Source organism: Epinephelus fuscoguttatus, linkage group LG18, assembly GCF_011397635.1.
Source record: "Epinephelus fuscoguttatus linkage group LG18, E.fuscoguttatus.final_Chr_v1".
Lineage (NCBI taxonomy): Eukaryota > Metazoa > Chordata > Actinopteri > Perciformes > Serranidae > Epinephelus > Epinephelus fuscoguttatus.
Genome location: NC_064769.1, coordinates 7,842,713 through 7,865,012, shown reverse-complemented (window position 1 = coordinate 7,865,012; position 22,300 = coordinate 7,842,713). Strand labels below are relative to the sequence as shown.

Below are 22,300 nucleotides of genomic sequence, written 5' to 3'. Positions count from 1 at the left end.
TTTAGAAATATTTTTGGAAAATTTGCTCTCTTGCTGAGAGTTAGATAAGATGATTGATACCACACATGTTAATAATAATACTAATAATAATACATTTTATTTGTAATGCACTTTTCATCCTTGGATCTCAGAGCGCTACAGGTTGGAAGCATAGTATAAAAACATATGAAAAACAACAACAAAAAAACCCCACTATAATTAGCTCAAATTAACAGTCAGAGGCCTTTTTGAATAAAAAGGTTTTCAGGCCTGCTTTAAAAGAGTCCAGGCTCTGTACAGCCCTCAGCCGGAGAGGGAGGCTGTTCCACAAACGTGGTGCGGCCGAGCAATTAGGGCACACTACTTCATCATACAGTTGCACCTTGAACTTTGACCCTCTTGCTCACATATCATGCGGCCAGTCTTAACGTTATCACGTAACTTTAACTTGAAGATAAAGCACAATTAGCTGAGCATGCAAGTAACTGAGGTCAACCCAGAGAACTCTGCTGTTGTTACTTTACAATGTTTAAACTTTTAAGTTATAACTGTACATCGTAGATTATTGATTCATGTATTGATTGATTTTTGTCTGTGGCTTCTGTCATCTGTCTGCGGCTCAGCTGATGTGATGTATCTTCCACTGAGCAGAGGATTGTGAGTCAGAATAGCTAGAAAAGCATGCTGGCTTGCTTTCTGCAAAAGGATGCAGTAAGACATTGTGGTATTTTTGCATACTGCGTTTGACGTACTATGTATTGGGACACACAAAATCTTTTTCTGGCATACTGAATAGTATGGTAGGATGGTTATTACCACTCACCATGGGAAACAGCTAGCCTGACCAAGAAACAGACAGACACATTACCCTCATTAAACTTTGATTTTTATACTTTAGTTTTTGTAAACATTAAATAAAAAGATGCAATGTGTTAATTACTTTAGCTTTAGAGATGCTGGTAGGTGGATATTCTTAGCTTTGGACTCACTTTGGAAAGCTGTTTCCCCCTGTTTCTAGTCTTGCTAATGCTAAGATAAGCTAATTTAGCTTCATATTCAACAGACAGACAGGAGAGTGGTATCCATCCTCTTATCTAAATCTCAAAAAGCATTAACGAGTGGTTTGACAGACAAATCTCAACTCAAGTTCATTGTCTTGCTTTTTCCAGAGCTTTCAACTATAACAAATGGGTTTTTTTTTTGCGAAAGGAATTTTTGCTCAGTTGTCTTGAAGGTGAATCTGATAAAGCTCAGTCATTGCTATCATTTTATTTATAGCAGTTTTTAGCACTCTGATCCTAAAAGATTGTGAGTCTTGTGATGAAGACTGTGTGATACAGTTAAAAATTCTGGGGGGAAAAAACAGTAAGTGGACCTTGAGTTTGGATTTTTTTGTCAAACAAGGCCTAGACTGAACTTCAATGCCTAATTCATGAGTGGCTTTTGAGATTTTGGGTCATATTTCACTGAATTATTGATTTAGTAACAGTCCACCCCATATGTCCCCCCAAGGCAAGTGTGTGATGCCACATACATGCTTAAAATTTAAAAACTTATTTCTTATTCTTCTTACTTTTTAAGAATAGATGGTTTCTAATCTTGAATTAAGTGATGGTCTGAGGTAAGTGTATAGTGCTTAAAAGAAAGAGACCATTTTATACCAAAGTGGCTGTTAAATGGAACCTTAACTGGGATTTTGGTAATGGGTGACTACCAGAATACCACATGATTATTTTATGTTTCTGAGAAAGTGCTTCTTACATTGCTGAGGCTACAAATTTGTCACTCGCTCGTTCTGTTAGTTTACTCTACAATCAAAACTCTGCATTTCAAGATGATGGGATAGCTCATTTAATTAGATGTTGCCACTGAGTGCCGTTCATCTAAAACCCGCGGCCCCTTTGAGTTTCTCAGCTCGGCTGCAGACCACTTTTGCACTTCTCATACCCCGTTTGTGGTCAACTACCCCTCCTGACAAGTTATTCCATCTTGTCATTATGAGTGTCACAACTCATCTCCTCCTCATACTTTTTTCAAAGTGGTTTTGGTGTGTCTTTCACACTTAATCCTGCACTTTGACTCGGCCCTGTGAAGTCTTCCTCACAGAGTGACAAAGACACTTTTGATTTGCCTCTGCTAAATCAACACAGTGATTTGCTGGCTCTGACGATCCCCCCGTTTTGTTTTTTCAGCTGTGACAAAGCTATGTGTGCCACCAGTGTGATAGCTCTGAAAGATATGACAGTGTAAAAGATATGATAGCTGGTGTGGACTCAGATGTTTGAATGGTGAGCACATGTGGGACACACATACACACAAAGACGACTGCCACCCTTGATTCCTCTCTGGTATGTCCACAAGGAGACATTGAAGGTCTCAGAGTGAAGTGGGACTGGAATGCCAAACAAGATTGTGTCTGTGCTGCCTGCCTGTGAAAACAGATTAAAATCATACTGACCAGTGCAGCCAGGAATGCGTTGAACCTTGAGCCTCGAAGGGGGGAAATCCGACAGCTCATCACACCTAACAAAAAAAAGCCCCCACAGTGTTGGCAAACCACTACAAAAGATCACATTCAAGGAGGTATTATTAGTCTGGAGCTCTTAAATTGTTATATCATTAACATTTCATTTCTGTGTCACTCTCTCATATAGCAATAGGTGCAACACTTGTATCTAAAGCATGTTGTACTTTTAAGAGTAAGACAGAAAAGCTTCAAAAGATAAAAACTCAATTCCTTCTTGGTTTATATTACAATAAAAGGTCTTAAACTGAGCATTGTCTTAGTATACGTCCCTTATCTTAACCTTGAATAGAGACTGAAAAAATCTTTAGAAACACTTTAGATTAAATCCAGCAAATTACAGAGTAAATGTTGTGTGCATACTATGGAATACCAATGAAATACTTTGTTGATAGGTCAGTGAAGAAGTACAGGGAATGTGTGCCTAAAAAGTAAGTTACTCTGTAAATTTATTGTTTTTCTCAGCCAATGCTAAATGCCCTCGCAAACATCTTGCAGTGACAAGTATTTTGTAGATCCGATCCAGAATTTAATGTAATTATAACCTCCTTGGTGGAGGTTATAATTACAGGGTACAAAGATGGACCAATAGGATCAATTTGAGCTAAATGCCAACACACCTTTGCTTAGTGTGCTTGCATGCAAATATTTGCTAGTAAGCACTAATCAACAGCTGATGCTGATGGGATCTCATTAGCTTTGCAGGTACGGTATATGCTCATAAAGCATAGTACTGGACAAAGTAAAAGTTTGAGGTGATTGCACTTCATGGCGATTCATTGCAATCCATCCGACAGATTGCAAATTTCAAACTCATGGTGGTGCTTGAGAAAAAGTCAGTGGATCATCAAAGTCAGTAGGATTCATCCTCTGGGGAACATGGACATTTCTCCAGAGGAAATTTCATTGCAATTGAAATATTTCTACACCTGACGCAAGGAGTAGCTCACCACACTTTTCTATTGTATGTTGCACAGTGTATTCAGCTACATAATTGTTGATGATCTCATGATATAAAAGGACATAATAGATGGTACCCTAAATCTACATGACTGTTCTTTGCTATTTTATCATAATTTGAAATCATGCACATAACTGCTTTATAGCTATACAGGTACATCCTTCTCTATAGACTTAGTTGTCACGTTAGCCTATAATGTACACTATAATAGTGATAATAAATTCTCACTATTTAAAGTCTTTTTACAATATAATTTCTCATTGTGTATTTTTAGTATGCCGTGACTTTAAGATAAACTTGAACATGCAATTCCTGCAGAAAATGCGTCTGAATAGCCTACTGACAGCTGAAATTGCAAAGCCTTGCTAAAGCTACAGGAATCTGCTAAAAAAAAAACCCTGGAAACTGAATTCTGAAACTGGCAGGACTGGAAGCTGAACTGCATTAACTTAAGAATCTAAGAGCCAAAATACATTGCTAGAAAAGTTGGAAACTAAACTGTAATACTGTTACAAGTTGAATACCTCTACTTAGAGTACATATTTGTTGTGTTACTTTGTTGATACCTTATGTGTTAAATGATTATAAAAGTAATTTGTTGGCTGTAATCTTAAACAAAGCCAAATTTTCCCAGTTTTCCTAATCAGTTAAACAAGTGAGAATATAAGGTCCACTCACATCCTTGATTAGGAAGCTAACCTTGTAGTTCAAACTGCATGTATTGGAGGATTGTGTTATATGTATTACATTATGTATAATAGGAGTATTTCTGTTGCAGACAATAGTATTTTCATTCTGACTGTCAAACTGAAGGTCAGTCAGGGTTAACAATGATCCCAGGAACTGGATGGATAACATCAGGGCTGGTATTATTGACAATTACTGCAGAGTTGTTTGGCCAGAAACTCCCAGACCAAGTCATGAGACTTCCCTTGTGTTTACACTCCATTCAAGTCACATTTGACTGACCGAGGAGCACAAATAAGAGGGCACTGAGGTCCTGGCACCAGTTGTTCTCCTTCTAGTCACAACAGTCTCAAAATAGTCCATTCACACTCGTTCATTGTCGTGCAAAGCATGCATGAATATACAAAAGTTGTTGTTTTGCACTGTTCCTGTTCTTCAATTGGCCAAGCTGCACCTCCTCACACTGAATTTGGTGAGAATAAAAGAATTTGGACTGGGAATTGCGGGTGCATGTATAGACACATGTCTGGAGATAATGCTAAGTATGGCTTTCTGCTGTGCAGCACATATGAATACATGTATAGCCTTCAGAATGTGAGCAATCTGCATTGACTGGTGTGAGCTGTGAGTCTTTAGCTCAGCTGTTAGCCTCTCAGTAAAGGTTAAGACTCAGATTTAGAGAGACTGTGACATGTAGACGACCCAAATGTTCATGTAATACTGTGTGAATAGCTTGTCTTTACAGAGTGAGAGGTAATCAGAGATGCCAGGACAACAACTGCTTTACAATTATGACGAAATGCTAAGTGATAATGGTTGAATTATTTAATACATTCAGAGAAAGAAATTTGATTTTGACTGTCTGTGTAGTGGGAGAAATGTATGAATCAGTAATGTAGTTTGCATATTACAGTTTGCCAACCGGCAACGATTATTTTCATTATTGATTAATCTGCTGATTACTTTATTAATTTATTGTTTTGTACATAAAATGTCAGGAAAAAGGGGAGGAATGCTCATCATATCTCCTAAATACCTAGATGATGTCTTTTAGAGGACATCTATAATGTTTAGACAGTAATATTGTTCTTTTAAGCCAAGGTAAGATAGATAAAATTAGCGGTATACAAAACCCCAATATTTATTTGGGCAGTGGTGAAAAAAGTACACTTCCACCTTGATAGAATTACTGATCCCGCACTGGCTTCCCCTGGCAAAAACAATCTGAGGCCTACATCACAGTCTTTGAGAGGCGTTTGTGCACTTCATGAGGGTGAAGATCATGGTATCTTGTGAAACAAGACAGCCTTAAGGCCCAGACCGACATTATAGAACTAGTGGTGACATTGCCCGCGTCTCAGCTAAAAAGTTGCACCTGGCATGTACGTTTTGCGCCTGTGTAAGAGGAAATAACTCTCCACACAAGTGGGTGTCAGTAGTCTGTATTCGCCATTAAAAAAAGGGAACCGGAAGATCTACAGGATGGATTCAAGAAGCTACTTAGCCAGTTAGCACATTGACAACACTGTGATGTTGAAAGAACAAAGCATATTTACTGTGTGCTAGAAACAATAACACAAACCATTACAGACAATTTTTGCTAGAGCTCAATAGCTAAAAAAAAATGTACCAAATAACAAGTTTGTTTTGATCTCACTCCCTCTTGTCTTTAGCTCTTTGAGAAGATGATGTGAGCCAATAAGGGCTGACAAAGGCCAACAGTGTGTGACACACCACGAAAGGCAGTGCGACAGATGTTCCCCGACAGCCCAACACTGACAAATGGCTGACCATTGGCTTTATGTGTCAGTGCCCTAAAACATCCACTGGTACCAACCATGGCGCATAGCTTCTTGGGAAGGGGGCTAAATAATGCTCCAAAGTTAGGCGAGGCAGGTGGTGTGGCCATTTTCAAAGGGGCCCCTTGAGCTCTTATCTCAAAATATCTGAATGAAAATGGGTTCTGTAGGTAGCAATCAGTCTCCCCTAAATTTTAAAAAGCTTATGCACTATCTATGCACATCAGACAATTAGTAACTAGTATTAAACCAATGTATATCAGGAGGCAATGCAATTCCTTAACTCTCCATATGACACAGTCAGCTACCATAAAACTTCAATTAATAGCCCTGGCTGTTGTTTACTTAACACACTGAAATCAACAGGCCTTTATTTGGGACAGGCCTTTAATTCCTTTCATACATAACTGTTGCTCTACAAACATCAGGAAATACAATCAAATTGTTTACCTAAACCAGTATGAATATGACTTGTTTAAAAACTAGGCTTCAGATAATATATCAGTTATGAATTGCTCATTTGATCTCGCTCTAACAGAAAGAGAGATCACAGAGAGAGAGATTTACGGCACTCGAGGATTATGGCACCTGGCATATCGACACAACACTATTTTATCCTGTCAAAACAGCACTCTTTGAATTAATTTTTATTAAAAAAAAACTTTTGATTATTTTGATCTGAGGACCCACACGGACTAAAGGAATATGAATAACCTACAGGGTAATTGAGGAATAGACACATAATTTGAGGTAGCCAACAACCCTGGTTTTATACATCCAAAGAACTTCTGTAAAAAAAAAATGAATCAACCAGACCAGGCGTCTAACTGAAACAGCAGTTTGTGTGTCAGAATGTGTAGCCACACTGGGCTCATCAAGGGGACTGGGTATTTAATTGGGACTAGGCTTTGAATTGAAGTTTTAGGGTAGTTTATATACTTCAACAGCATAATAGCATTCCTCAGATTCAGTCATGGCCTGTGGTTTTGGTGTGCCATCCCAAGATTTTCAGTGGCCCCATCTGGCCACTCCTATAAAAAATTTCTGGGACCAACACTAGGTAAAGGCGGGGGTAGTCATAATTACACTACTCTATATAGGCTACTGCCGAGTAGTTCAATCTATAACCACTACTATGTTATATTTTATTTGTTGATAATATTTCTTAATTATAAACTAAAGTATTGTGAAATAAACATAGGCTAGTGGAGTCAAAAGTAGGCTCATATTTACCTCTGAAATGTAATGGAGTAGAAGTACAAAGTACCATAAAATGGAAATTCTTAAGTGGAGAATAAGTACCTCAAAACTGTACTTGAGTGAATGTGCGTAGTTACTTTCCACCACTTTGATGATGTTTCATGGGAACCGTTCAGGCATCTCCCACTTTCATTTGCGAAATACTGGTTTCATGCAGCTTTTACTTTATTTATTTCATCTGAAAACGAAAACAAACACATTTTACAGCCCCCAGCAGCACAGCACTATAGTCATTCACATATTATTTGATCACTTGCAGTGACATTAAATACATAAAGTAGTCTCCTGAGTCCAGTATGAGCAGCAGTGATTGGTGGATGGGGGGAGGGAGCTAAAAGGGTCAGTCACTCCCATCCTAACGGTAGTCTGTCTGGGCCAGAAGAGGAGGACGGAACCATTCATTCTTCTGTGGTTGCCGAAGAAAACGTGGAGGATGAAGAAGAGACCCTGAGGAAGAAAAAATCAAGTCAGGACCAAACCCGACAACTTTAACTGCACACGAAGACATACAACGCTTCTTAAACTCGTAGGATTTCACAGTCGTCGCTTGGAAAAATCGCACCGCCAGCAGTTCCACGTAAGTAGAAAACTCGCTTTCTGAAACTACTTTTCTAAGACAGCAACGGGGAGATTGATCGTCTATGAAACAAGTCTTCGTTGAAGAATCTCAGCCACAAATGTGACTTTAACCAGTGTTTCTAGTTGTGGTGTGTTTCCTCCCCGAGCTGCTGTACAGGGGAAAGTCGTGGCAGGGAAAGCCGAGCAGACTGGTGCTTTTCCAGGCAATGCAGCAGCACACTGTGACCCCTAATATATGATCCACATGTAGGCTCATGTAACACTCATCACTGAGACTTTCTGCCGTTTACTTGGTCCATTATCACAGGTTTGATTCATATGCGTGTCTCTTACACCTTTAATAACCTGACAGTGCACATGATGTGGCCAAATTACTGAGACCGGTTGGACTCACTCATGTACAGACATCAAAAATCCCAAATAGTCAATTTTTAAGTATTTTTAATTGAATCAATTAAGACAAATAAAGACGTCTGAGAAGCTTAAACAAGACTATGTTTGGATTTTTTACCTGAAAAGAGACATTATTTATCAAAAATTGTGCTAATTACTTTAAAATCACAGAATCAGTTAAAGGTTGCAGCTTTGGTGGAAATGCTCATTAGCTGCAAATGTTTTATTCTTGTTTTGTCTCTCAGTCAAAAATGCAAATATATTTCTTTAACTGTCAATTAAGACCAAGAAAAGCAACACATTCTCACAACTGAGGAGTTGGATTTTGTATTCTTGACTCAAGTTAATCAATTAATCAGCTAAGTGTCTCAGCTCTATGTGCAACCAAGTTTAATTTTCCATGAACGCCCCATCAAAAGCCTCATTAACCCCAAACACCTGATCCTGGCACTGTTATGTACATATTGAAGGTCTAAGGTTGCCCTGCTATTGTGACTTCAAGAGAAACTCTGTCAGTGGTCTTCACAAAGTGCGACACAGATTCTTGTCTTGTTTTGCAGTGTTGTGTTTCAACAGTAAACCTGAGAACAGGTCCCACCTGTAAACCAGTGTTTGTGTGTGAAAGACAAAGAGCTCCTGAGGGTGAAGTATGGAAGCAAATAAGAGACAGAATTTTTTTGATTTGTAATTTTAAAAATTGATGGGTTTTTCCAGTGTTGTTTCAGAATTATGTCTCAAATTTAATTGATTAAAGTCAAAAATGTAGGTTCAAAAATTTTAAATAGCAACATCTGAGCTACCCAGCAAGGGTGTAGGAAATTGAGCCCGAATACAATAGAACCAACTTGACTCTAACTTTTTAGGGCATGGTCTGTTAGTCATGTGATCAAAGAAAGAAGCTTGAAAATTGAAACCCAGAGAGGCCTACCTGGGAGAACAAAACGGCTCAGGTGCATTGTCCAGTTTGTGCTGTTCAAGTGCAATTGATTGCACATACCCATTCTTGACTGCCTTTCTTGTCCTGGGTAGCCTGGATGTTGCTAATTGATAAATTCCAGCTTGAATTTTTGGACCTGTTTTGACCAATCAAATTGAACTACCACAAATTTTTTTGTAAATTCTAATTTAGCTTTTGAAGTTGCAAATCAAACCATTTCAAATGTTATTTACTAAGAGGTACATTCAGAACACATACATTTGGATACAAGTCTTTTTCAAGTAAAATATTTCAGTGCCATGAATTCAGTGGCATTGAATATCAATATTAAAGAAGCTGTATGTGTGTATTAGGAGCATATGATTCAGAGTCTGGAGTGAGATTGTCTGCACACAGATCTCAACATGGAGGTGGCTGAGCTGTCGACGAGGACCTACTGGTGCTAACTTAGTAAACAGCACTAACAACAGCAACAGTGCTGTCAGAACCTGACCTTGGGAGAAATCAGAAGGTGAGCACTACTACTCTGCGATGATGCTCTTCCAATACCAGCCATAACCACTGTATGAGGGCAGTGCAGGGTGACGGTGATGAGCTAGCAAGGTGTACTCTCTCACAGGGACTCAGGCCTAGTCCAGATGGACCTGGGTAATTTTGAATACAGAGTTTTTCCCTCCTTCATTCTTCAAAAAAATTCTGTCTATAAATATTGTTATAATAAATCTATGTCCAAATCAAAAGGCAGAAACACAATTGAGGGACTACTAAGAGCATGCTAAACCAACAGGCGTGGATATAACAGTAGCCCTAAAGCCACGCAAAGAAAAAGAAGAAGATATTGGCCAATCAGAAGCCTGAAAAAAAGCTGTGACCAGAAGGCTACCTGAAGCAGTGACCTCTGTGGTGCATTCTGACACCTCTGTTCCTCCAAATAGTGCAAGAGTAATTGTACGTTCATGTGTAAGCATGTAAAATTGTTAGCAAGATTAGAGCCAGAACTATTTTGGCCACCTCCGCCATTGCACGAAATGTGGCCAAATTTGTGATGCCTCACAGAGGAGATAACAATGTATACTCTGATGTCTCAAGCCAGAAACTCTGTTTTCCCTGTCTACACGTCAACATGGAGCTCCTGAGAATCTTCACCCTGGACGGATCTTTACTAAAGGCCCATTGTCAGTGACCTAAAACGCAGTGTTCATGTGGACAAAAGGCCAAAACACATTGAGAAAGCAATGTTTTCAGATACACTCCTGTATGTGTGGACAAGTCCTCAAATGAACTAGCGTGCGTTTGCGGCCGGCACAACTACCACAACAACCCACAGAGAAGCTCAGATTACAACACACAGAGGGATGCTCAGGACGCCATTACTCCACTATATCTTTACATAGCAAATAGTTGTTTACTGCTATATTAATGCTCTGAATGTTGCATACAGCTCCTTAAGTATTCAGTGACTGTTAAAATTTAATACTTAATCTCTTATTTGCTTCCATTGCACAGACTTTTTTAAAAAAAAAAAAAAAAAAAAAAATATGAAGTCTTTGGACCACAGTGTAACTGAAGTCAGGAACATTGTTGTGTGTTTTGCATAAGGAAAGCCCTACTTTGCATTTTCCCAACAAGCAGTAATTTTTTTCCACGTGTGATGCTCTTTATTGCAGTGTTTTAATAGACACAGGGTTCATGAGGGATGTAGTGTTTTTGTTCCAAACCTCAGTCACTGATTCATTGTGGTAGGAAAGATCAGAGCCATATGAACCATCTTTTTCCACGTGGAATTTGCTCCCTCTGCTTCTAGATTAACACTATAGCTTTTGTAGTTTTTGGTCATGAATTGGACTTTATTATCAGCTGCAAAGTCGCAGCAGTGCAGCCACTGTGTGGTCTCGGTCATGAATCTATATTCTGTAATTAGCTTGAGCCATTTCTTTGTAACTTCTCTTTTTATTTTAAAGGCACGCAACTGAGCTTCAGATGTTTAATGATGCTTAGGTCATCACTGAATGAGTGACTAGCATTAAAGATGGCGGTTTGCTGGAGTCCACTGTCAGGGATTGCTGGTGGTTTGAGCTTATGTGCCAGTGCACGTGGTCCCTCAGGGCTCCATGTTTGGCCCATTAAAAAAAAAAAAAAAGGCCTGGGCTTCATTTATTACGACCCTCCATTCAGGCCACAAGAAAAGCAAAAAATACATGCATTTCTGTCTCTTGACAGCATGGCAGCACAGATGCTTTGGAAACTCCTTTCCTAAACAGAATGGTAAACTTTCAAAGCATGGAAATAAAATATTACCAGCCTCCTTTTTGCCCGGTGCAGATGATACTTTTAATGGATGATACAAAAACTAAACAAAAGTTAAACTGCTATGCCATTCATGCAGACCACATCATCTGCCTTTCGTGCTTTTCTTAATCTTTGATGGCAGTGTTTTTGTCATTAATCCAGGATGCTGGCTGGAGTTTATGGGATGGGGTCAGTATGTTTCCTGGTATGAGGACTATTTTCAGTGGAGGATTTGATCTACATCTTCTCCATGCATTTGGATCCTAAATAAACACTTTACTTTTATGTGTCTATGAGCGTAAATGTCATTGCTGATGGAAATCAGACCTGGTCACTATCAGTGTGTGCTTGAAACCAAAGCCAGGACTGTGGTGTCACCATGACCAGAGTGTGAAATCCACTAATTGAACGGCTGCTTCTGTGTCAGAGGTTAAACCAGATGACTCCGGCTGGCCGGGACTGACATCTGGAAAACAGTTTGTTACAGCAAAGCCCCGCTGTGGATATCCTCCAGTGTAGATGGTCCTGATAACAAGGCTGGTTTATTTGCATCAAATTTCCTCAGACTACTGTTGCACTTGTACATGGAGTTTGAATATTCACTTTTCCAGCAACATCTGTTTTTGACGATCAGCCCTTTTTTTGGAGGTCGGGGGTGGGAGGGTGGGGTGGGGTGGGGGCGTGTCATTATTTCACCCACAGTGTTCTTTTGTTTCTCAACAAGTGCGGTCAATAAAACTTTCAACAGGAGCATCAAGGAAGTGCCCTAATGAAACAAACACATCACAGAGGTTTTTTTTTTTTTATATACGGCTTGTTGCCCTAAAGATTGTTTATTTGGCTATATAATTGACGTAATGCAAGGAAGACAGTCTTAAAAATTCAGACAAATCTTAACTAGGTCACATTACGTTATAAGGTTTTCTGTTCCAAGCCTCTAAAAGGAGTATTTCTGACTGAATTAAAAGCAGCCGTGTGTCCGAGTTTGCTTCTTTTTTTGTAGGACCTCTTCAGAGATGGGCTGTTTCACCGGTACTGGAAAAGTCTGTGTCACAGTCTGCACATATAGAGGAAAAGAAAGGCGTCCGAGAGGCTTTGTTTTCTGACATTTTCCACTGTTGTCTGCTTGAGGGCTGTTGGAACTAACGTATTGCACTTGAGTTGGTGTGAACATGACCTATGAAGCCAGTTATAACGTAAACTGTATTGTAGAATTCATGTTATTTGCAGGTGCCTCTGCAGCCTCATTTTAGCATCAAGCTAACGGTATTGTTATGCTAACGCAGTTTTCTTTTTGTTGACACCATACTGCATAAAAATTATGGACGTAGCCATTGTGACGTCACCCATTGCTTTATGGACTCCTGTTTTGAAGCCTCGAGTTCGGCATTTTGGCTGTTGACATTTTTGTGACCATATTTGGATGAGAGGGTGGATCAGACTTATGCAATGTCAATGATGCATTTATGCACCTCTGTCATGATTGACAGGTCACCCTGGTAGTGACTTGTTGGTCACAAGGTAGACATGCTGTAAAGCATTACTTTATTGTCTATTTTACTCTAAATGGGACCATAACTTACAAAATGAACATCATCCTATATTGAGGAAGACTTTACACAAGTGATTGAGACCACAAAGTCATTAGGAAAATGTTACATGACCCAATAAATCAAGTGAGAGGTCGGGTTCAGCCAATCCCCGTGAATTGCGCATTGCAATTTTGTCCAAGTAATGCAACTTTACCACCAATTGAACAGTCAAGTTGAACAGCTGATTATCGGTGATCAGCTGTTGCTGCACCCTAACCTCTCTACACTCACAGTAGATTCTAATTCTGTGGGAGACACTGAATGCTCTTAATAATGAGATCTGAATAGGTGAGAGCTTCTCAAGTGTTTCTACAGTTTTCACTGTTTCATTGAAAAAAACATATAAAAACATTGCAACATGTATTGCAAGTCGTAAGAAAAGCTGCCTTGAAATCACTTTCCCCCTGCTGGCCATTAGAAAGAATGCAGGTTTAAGGCACTTTGACATTGGTTTTACTTGTCAGATCTGGATGTTGCGGCTTGGTTAATACCAAGACTGCTTGATCTTTATCCAGTTTTTTTTAAACCCAGTTATTCTACACAGTAGTTCTCAGATGTTTTGGTGTTAACAGGTTGAACAGGTATCAACCCCCCACAGACTGTATGAAGGAGTGAATTTATTGAACATACCCACATGACTAAAATTAGGTCAGTTAAGGAGTCATCGGTTTTGGTAACTTTAAAAGCAGGGTGGGGTTTTTTGGCACAACTTCACCTACCTCCAAGGTGCATGTAGAGGGTAAGAAGAAAGAGATCTAAACTTGTAGCATAAAGAACAACTTAATTGTAAGACCAATGCATTTCGGCTTGTGGCCTTGATCAGGGCCATCGGGTATTGGTAACATTTTGATTAAATGCCTGGTGAGTTGCTGTGTTAAATTGTTGTTTTACATCAGATAGCAAACCAAGAGCTCAAAGCATGTCACGTCCATGTGAAATGTCACAGTGTCCAGCAGCGTTTACGTGATGACCTTTCACATGCAGCCTCCTGTTCTGAAACAACTGTCTTAATTCTCCCAACCCTCCATAGCCCACACTTGCCGAAACTTTCTCACTCTCTTCATATGTCTCCCCCCTCCATGCTACGCTGTGGGGCAGTCATGCACACTGATTAGATTAGGCAGTGCTGGAGCTAATCACCCTTCTCTCTCCTCTCCCCTACTATTCCCAACTCCTCGTTTTCTCTGAATCTCTCCCTGTCCTCGGGGCCCCCCTGCGGCTCCCAGAGATGAGCCTCTCCTAGGGGTACATCTACCTCCAGCGGTTCTACAGCCTGCTGTTTACTGGGAAACCAGCAGGGTGGGGTCGACATAATAACAAAGCCCACACCCTACACTTGTCCCCTCTGTCAATTGGAGGTAGGCTTGAGTGCAACATACACCCCTCACCCCATAGAAAGAAAGAGACATCCAAAGAATGACTTGTGGAGGGCAGAGAGGGGGGAGGCAGGACCCTCCTGTCGGGTGAAATGAGGAGAAAGAATCTGCAGTGGGTTTTGTTCCTTTGTGGCGAGCTGGGGGTCAGTCTCAGGGGAATGCACGGCAGACGGACGGTGGGTTTTGCAGCTGCATGGCCTCCAGCACTTTATCTAATCCCTGAGCAACTGCAGGCTCATTAAACTCTGCTCGTTGTGTTCACTTCAGTGTATGTCTCTTAGTCAGCGTTGCATCTCCTGTTTTCCTCCCTGCCATCTTTCCTGCCTTTTTTTTTTTTAACCAGCCAATGTTGTATCAGACATGTTTGAATATTGATTAAGCTGGAGTTGGAGTCACTCAGGGACCTCAGCCTCACAGCTGTATGCTAATGATGAAAGGTTATGACCCACCACAATAGGCAGTCTGTGTGTAATATGTGATAAGGCCGTATCATATGTTCAGTGTGGCTTAGGTCATGGAAAAGGCTTTAAGCTGTATGAATGAGATTACACTAGATTGTACATTGTGTTTGTGTCACCGCTGAATGTCATGCTTTGCTTTCATGTTCCAGCTGGTTCCCAGTTAATATTTGTGAAAGAAAACAAAGACTACAAAGACATGGAGTCTATGAATTTATTGCCTATTCAAAGAACTTTGATCATTTTCATCACCAAATTGGTTTTTTTTTCTTGATTAAATGAGTAGTTTCCCATGTTGGGAATATTCTTATTTACTTTCTTGCCAAAAGATCAGTACTCTCAGGTCTGTATGCAAATTACAAAGCCAGTGGGTGTTTAAATTAGCTAGCAAAGGCCCTGTCCATTGATAAAAGCACCGCTAAAGCTCACTGACACCCCTTTTTTCTCCAAAATAAGCGCGTATACATGTTTTTTTTTTTTTAAAACACAAGAAACCTGCTAAAAATAGGTGATAGACTCCTTACCCATTGCCAGTAGACCAGAGCTGTGTACACGGCTCTGCTTAAGACAAGTATGCCTTGCTGTTTTTGTGTGTCACTTTCGATGTCAGGAACAGGCCGGAAAACAGGTTAGTAAACGAAAGAAAGCAGCATGGAGGCCTGCACAGTTGTTACAGTGGTTACTTGTTTTTACATATCTGTTACGTATTCAGTCTCTCTTTCAAATTCGGAAAGATGTTTGAGCACTGCTTGGGCGGAGATGGACGGTATCTTGTGATGGCATGTCATCTTGCCGGTAAAGGGGCTAAAATAAGGTGTTGTATTTTGATTGCTTATTGCAGCTGGAGCTGATAAGTACCTGTGACTTCTGCAGAGTCATTTTTGGGTGTGAACGGCGATTGTAACCTTTCCCATTGAATACAAAAGCCAGTTGTTAGTGGGTTTTTAATGCAGTGGGAAAGGGGCTTAATTAACATGTTGTATCTTGTTTGTTAAATCCAGCTTCGCGTGACTTTGTTACTAGGTGGGGCCATAGCCTAGCTCTGTGCATTTTGGCTTTTTTTTATATTTAAACATTAGTATTTTGAAAGTATTTCTCCTGTCCTAGAAACCTCAACCTCTTGTGTTTTGAATCTTGTTATCATACTGATGGCAACATATCGATATTTTTGTTCCAGTGCCCTGCACAGATCTTACACCTGCCCTCCTGTCAGCTCTTAACCCTGCTCTCTGAAGCTCTGTTCACCACTGTTGCCTTGCAAAGGTGGCGGCGTAGGTGGCATGGAGGTCCCTGGGGAGCGACAGTAGTTAATAGTAGTTTATAAAATGTAGGCAAATTCATAAATGTGTAGCATATTACTACAAAATTTCCCATAATCCTATGCCATGTTGCTACTAGCTGGTCTGACCAGCTAAAAGCTGGCTGGGCGCACCACTCGTGGTTGACCAGTCAAGTCAAGTAGCCTTCTAGCTTTTGTAGTGCTGCATCATCATTCATTTGCCAGAAAGAATATGAATATTGTAAAAAAGCAAAAACGTCTGCACTAGGGCGGGGCGATATATCAATTATATCAATACTGTGATTTGAGACTAGATATTGTCTAAGATATGAATATCATATATCATAACTGTTGTCTTTTCCTGGGTTAATAGGCTGTATTAGCATAAAATTATGTAATTTTCTGAATTTACCAGACTGTTCTGTTCTATGATTAATCTTTACCCACTTATATTCACGTTTACTGATGATTATTTATCAAAAATCTTGCATAAATATTATGTTAAAGCACCAATAGTCAACCCTACAATATTGTGGCAATATTGATATTGCGGTATTTATTAGAAAATATTGTCTCCTAGTCTGCAGAATGACGAATGACAAATGAGGCAAAACATTTTGTTAGCCCATCCAAGGTAATTTTTAAAAGACATAATCCATTTTAAAGCCACCCACTTGAGTGAAAAATCGGCCAATCTGGCAACATTTCTAAGGCATGAAATCAATCCACTGACCAACTCCCATTGTCATTCAGGGGGGAAATTCAATCAGATTATTGTAGTTTCATTTGGAGTATAGCTCTGTTTGCTAAAAAAAAAAAATCCTTGTCATATTTGGCAAGCTTTCCATTTGAGTCTTTCATTTTCACTCAGTTTTACTGTAAATTCTCAGCACAAAGGTTGTATTCCCAGTGTTTGGGTCCTAGTTTCACCAGCACCATGGAAACCCTATTTTAGTTTGGACTGGCAGGCTGTCACTGGTCATTATCACCACTGTACCACTGGTAGCCAGAAAGCACAGCAGCAGGACCAACGGTCACAACGTTCTCTCTGTCTTTCTCTGCATCCTGCCTTGGCAGGCCAAGTTTTAATAGAGGTGACTCATGCTAAATACAGTATAAAGCAGGTCACTGGTTTGACCTAATCCTGCTCACATTACTAACTATATTCACAGTAGTTGACCGTTTGCCCCGTTAGTAACTGTTTCTGTGCCTGTCAGGCTTTCCCTTCTCAAACAGTATGCCGTTTGAAATGATGATGTTGATTTACATGATTTGCTTTCTTTTTTCTTTTTTTCTTTCTTTTTTCTTTTTTTTCTTTCAAAAAATGGGTCCTTGATTTCAGATAGAGGTAGACAAAAGCAGGCTGCCGATTTCTAGGCGGCAACCGTGGCTTTTGCCAGATGAAATGAGTTGTAGCAAACTAGCCAATTAAGTTAATGTTAGTGCCATGTTTTGGTTAAAAACACTGGGAACTTTAATGTTTCCAGCTGAATCATTTTAAGATGAGAATCTTGTAAAATGTGTCACAATGTGAACTTTCTGGCTGATACTGTGCTGAAAGACTGAGGCTAAAGTTTAGCTATCTAATAGAATTGACTGTTTTACTGTTGGTTTTGACACAAGGGGTCATGTTTTTAAAGGGTTAGAGCACCCAAAAATGAAAATTCAGCCATTATCTACTCACCCATATGCCGATGGTGGCTCTGGTGAAGTTTTAGAGTCCTCACATCCCTTGCGGAGATCGGCGGGGGGAGCGGCTAGCACACCTAATGGCATACGGCGCCCCAGACTAACGTCCAAGAACACAAAATTGAATCGACAAAGTATCTCCATACTGCTCATCCGTAGTGATCCAAGTGTGCTGCAGCCCCGACATAAAAAGTTGTTTGGAAAAACATCATATGAGCTCTGTTTTTAGCCTCACTGTAGCCTGTAGCTCTGACTGCTTCTCTGTGCTCCGCGCTCACGTGTGTGTGCTCAGGGTGATCGGTGATGGACGGTCTCTGAAGAGCAATTTTCATTTTTGGGTGCACTATCCCTTTAATGTTGTTTCACTCGTGTGTTGACATTTAATGCAATTTATTTTGTAGCCTAAAAAGGTCCTCCTCCTCTCTCTTTCCTTTTAAAGATGTAACACAGGAACATTTAGTTAGATAACATTTTTACTGACCTACTTTTTATGCCTCCATGCCACACTTGGGTTGTCTGTCCATTCTATCCTCGTAAAGACAGCTTCAGTTTTGGTGGTCAAAGGTAAAAGGTCACTGTGACCTCAGAAAACATGTTTTTGGCCATAACTACAGAATTCATATGCTGATGATGACAAAATTACACACACATGTCTAATAGAATAAAATGATGAAGTAAAGGCATTTTATATCCAAAAGGTCAAAGGTCAGCTTCACTGTGACATCATAATGTTCTGTAGAAACACACTGGTACTCGTCATAACTCTAATTCTAATCGTGGGTGCCCATCTTGAAACTGTGCTGACTGTATAGATCTTTTGTGCTGCTGGGTGGAAGGTGTGTGTGAAGCTTCCATGTTGTAGACTTTGTAGTTTCTTCACAGCAATATCCATATTTTAAGCATTGTCAACTGTCATGGCTACATATGAGTCTGGACAGACATGGATGTGAACTGTTGCTTGCCTGGTTGGTGGAGGCATACAACTACAAGGCGGTAGTACTTAAGTACATTTTTACACAAGTACTATTACTTTAGTGCAGTGTTCCAGTACTTTTTCCACCTTTGGTATTCGCATAACGTGGTGATCTTTTTTTTTTAGATGTACAACTGTACTGTAGGTTGAATAAAAAAGAAGCATTGCAATTTAGAGTATAGTTAAATATTATAAAGAAAATGTTAGATCAGACTTGTTTTGTTAGCATAACCCTGTTTGACTGCTTAGCAAACGTATTAGTTTACAAACAGAATGTTTTCACTTTTAATGTTATGAGAGAAAATCCCGTAAGATGAGGACTAACCAGTATGTTTGGCAACTGCAATGCTATCTTGGGTCAGCTAATGAGTTTGGCTGGAGTGAATTAAATCAAGAGCAAGACAGAACAAAGGGTTTATTGTTAAAGTCTTGTGTTAAATTTTGTGTAAAATGTAGGGACTGAATGTCTCCACTAAACTTCACTGTGGTTACTGAGGAAGGGTCTGCCTGATGGTCTGTGCAGCTGTGAATTTGTGATTTGTTGTGTAAGGACATGATCACGCCACTAGTTTGGGACGGAATAATGTTACAGCACCTGTGGGACCACACACAAGCTTTAGAACAAAAAAAGAGCCTCTTGTAACATCTTTTCCCCAATGTTTTATGGGTAAATCAAGATATTTTGTACCACTAGAAAGGCTCAGATCATCAGATATGATTCTAAGCAAGATCATATAATACACCCCAAAGCTCCAGCCATTTTACCAAGCTGATATGAACAGGCTTAATTGAATTTAACCGGTATTTGCCAAGCTAATTTTCCCAGCCACAGGCTTGTCAACAGATGCATCCTGTTTGATTCAATCGCAGGTATGATCAGCACCGACATGGCTCCACTTAAATAAACACAGTTTCGGGTTCAGCCGAGAGTCAACTCTCCCTCCTTCGTTGAACTCTTACCCTCTTCGCTGTCTAAATTCAATTTATTTTGCCAGAAAAGCATCTTTGCAAGAAGAGTTCACTGTAGTTGTGATGCCTCTGCAAGCAAAAGTGAGTGCTGTTGTTTTATATTTCTTTCCAACAGTCTGTATTTGATTGCCGTGTGCTTTGACGAGTCCAACGCCGTTATAAATCATGCATACTTGCAGGGAATGAGGCATTTCTTTGTTTGCTGTTGTCATTCTGGGGCAGTCCTCAACAGCTAAGTGGTATTTGCACATCTGAAGACAGGGGGGATGACGCCGTCCTTTGCTGCATGGAGAAGGGAGAGTAAACATAGGGACAAGAAAAGTGAATCACAGAGGGCAGTGTAATAATAGTGTAAGGAGACAGAGGGCAGGCATGAAGGACAACAACACTTCACATTGGATAAAGAGAAAGGAGCGCAAAGGGTAGAAAATAAAAGAGTGAAAGAGAAGGTAAAGTTTTTGTTTCACAATTAACTGGAGCGGCCTTGGGTCAGACATCTGTGATCCATCTCCCAGGGGCAGGCGTCTGGAGCTGCCTTTGTACCCTCTTTCTCCCCCTCCTTCCTCTTCTTCCTCCCTCCCTTCTACCAGCGCTGTGACTTCACTTTGACAACCTCATTGCCCCAGAGATCATTCACAGTGAGGAAAACCACTCTTTTAATAGCTGCCTCTGACATCCATCCATTATTCTGTCCATCTGTCCAAAGTTTACATTGGAGAGGTACATATTCACACAACTATGGGTTTGATTACATGTGTGTTCTTCTGAATTTTTAAACTGAACTGACATGATTGATCACTGAGCAAAAAGCTTATCTAAGTTCACACTACACAACTTTCACAGTTGTCAAATCGCAGTTCACACTACACAACTTGCTGTCTTGTAATGAGGATTCTTGAAGTCATTGTGGTTTTCACACTACATGACTGACTGGATGAGTATATCATGTAATGTGTGGGTTGAACCACAACCCAGGGAGACTGATTGGAAAATATCAATGTCAAAGAATTACAAAGTTCCAAGTAAGTTATTAGGCTAAAAACTACCAGAAAGACTGCGTACAATAGTCCACCCTCTCTTTCTCTCTCTTTGTCACTTTGTCTGTCTCTCTTTCAAACACATATACACACATTGGAAAGCACCGCAGCTCCACTCATCTCTGTTCTCAACCCGTGTGTTTCACTTTCATTGGCTGTAGTTCACCCTCAAGTCCAGATATTTAGCATGCTAGCTACCTAGGGAGCATCTGCGATAAGGCTGCAATTTCGAACAATTCATAGATAACCGATTTGCCTCTGATCTAGAGCCTTTGTCAGGGAGCTCCAAAAACCAAAAGCAGAAAATAAGGGCTAAAGTCGTGTGGCGTAAACTAAAGCCCAGTTCAGACCAAAGATTTGTGATGAGACGAGTTGAAACAGGCAACTACTTGCAATGCACCTTTCTGCAACACTTTAAAAACCTGGCGGTTCACACCAATGCAGCTAGATGAGACAGTGTATCATCTGTATGCAACAACTTCCGTTCTGATTTGCAGCTTTTCAAGGTTATTTTGAGGCTGAACATAATTTGTAGCTTCTTGAAATATGAATGAGGATAGTGATAGTGTGATGCTGGCTACAGTTGTGTTTGTCGTGGTGATGAAATGGCGAAAAACAAAATGAACATCAGATGGACTGTATGCATCATAGATACACCACAATAATATACTGATAAATAATGATTAATCAGTCAGTGAGAATTTGTGTGTGGAAGGGGCATGAGCACGTATAGCTAGCAGCAGCAGCGACCCACTGTCCAACACCAGCACACCGTGAGGACAGAAACAGAGGGCTTGACGGGGAGCACCTGCCACAGTAAGCGAACATGCCACCTGTGGTCAGTTTGACTTGACCCGTGGACTTCACTATAAGCTGATTGGCTGTTTAAACAGGTGATGTGCTTTACGTTCTAAAACAAGCTGCTGGTGATTTGACCAGCTGAGTTGCAGGTGACACCATCAGCCGGAGTTGAGCTCAGATGTCCAGTTCATACTGCTGCAACTTTTTCTCTGTGACATTCTAAAACGGTTTCGCCTTGTCCTAAATCTTTGGTCTGAACTGGGCTTAAGAATTAAACATAAATGGTCTCCAAAGTGCAAACATTACGCATAATACTTGGTCTGTAAGCAGGCGTAAAATGGAGCTCTTCCAGGCATTATGTGTGTTGATAAAATCTAAAGAAGAGGAAGAGAATGTGGATGCTGTCGTGGCTTGAGAAAAGAGGCCAACTTAGCATGCCAATTTTGCAGTGAGAGCCTAAAGCGTATTTGAAAGCATCCACTAGCATTTAGCATTTAGCTGATCAGTGCGTTGTTTCATGCTGCATTTCTGTTGGTTGGTTAGTAGACATAGGTGGTAACAGCAGTCACACTGTGAGATGGTCGTCCCAAATTTCTCTTCTCTCTCTCCATGATCACGAGGCTGTGACAACGGTCATTCTTGAACGTCTCTTACCATGTGATGTACCGCTGTTTTAGAGCCACAACCAAAGATATCGCCATGTTTCTTTCATGTTGGT

At 40.2% G+C, this 22,300-nt stretch overlaps 1 protein-coding gene across 1 annotated transcript in view; it reads left to right on the top strand.

The window, feature by feature from the left end:
- The first annotated feature begins 7,552 nt into the window (after positions 1 to 7,552).
- The window catches only part of lhfpl2a (LHFPL tetraspan subfamily member 2a), a 61,338-nt gene continuing 46,590 nt past the window's right edge, over positions 7,553 to 22,300 (top strand). Inside the window, exon 1 of the mRNA XM_049604696.1 lies at positions 7,553 to 7,787. The gene's annotated coding sequence lies outside the window, so the exon portion shown is untranslated. The remainder of the gene's footprint in view (positions 7,788 to 22,300) is intronic.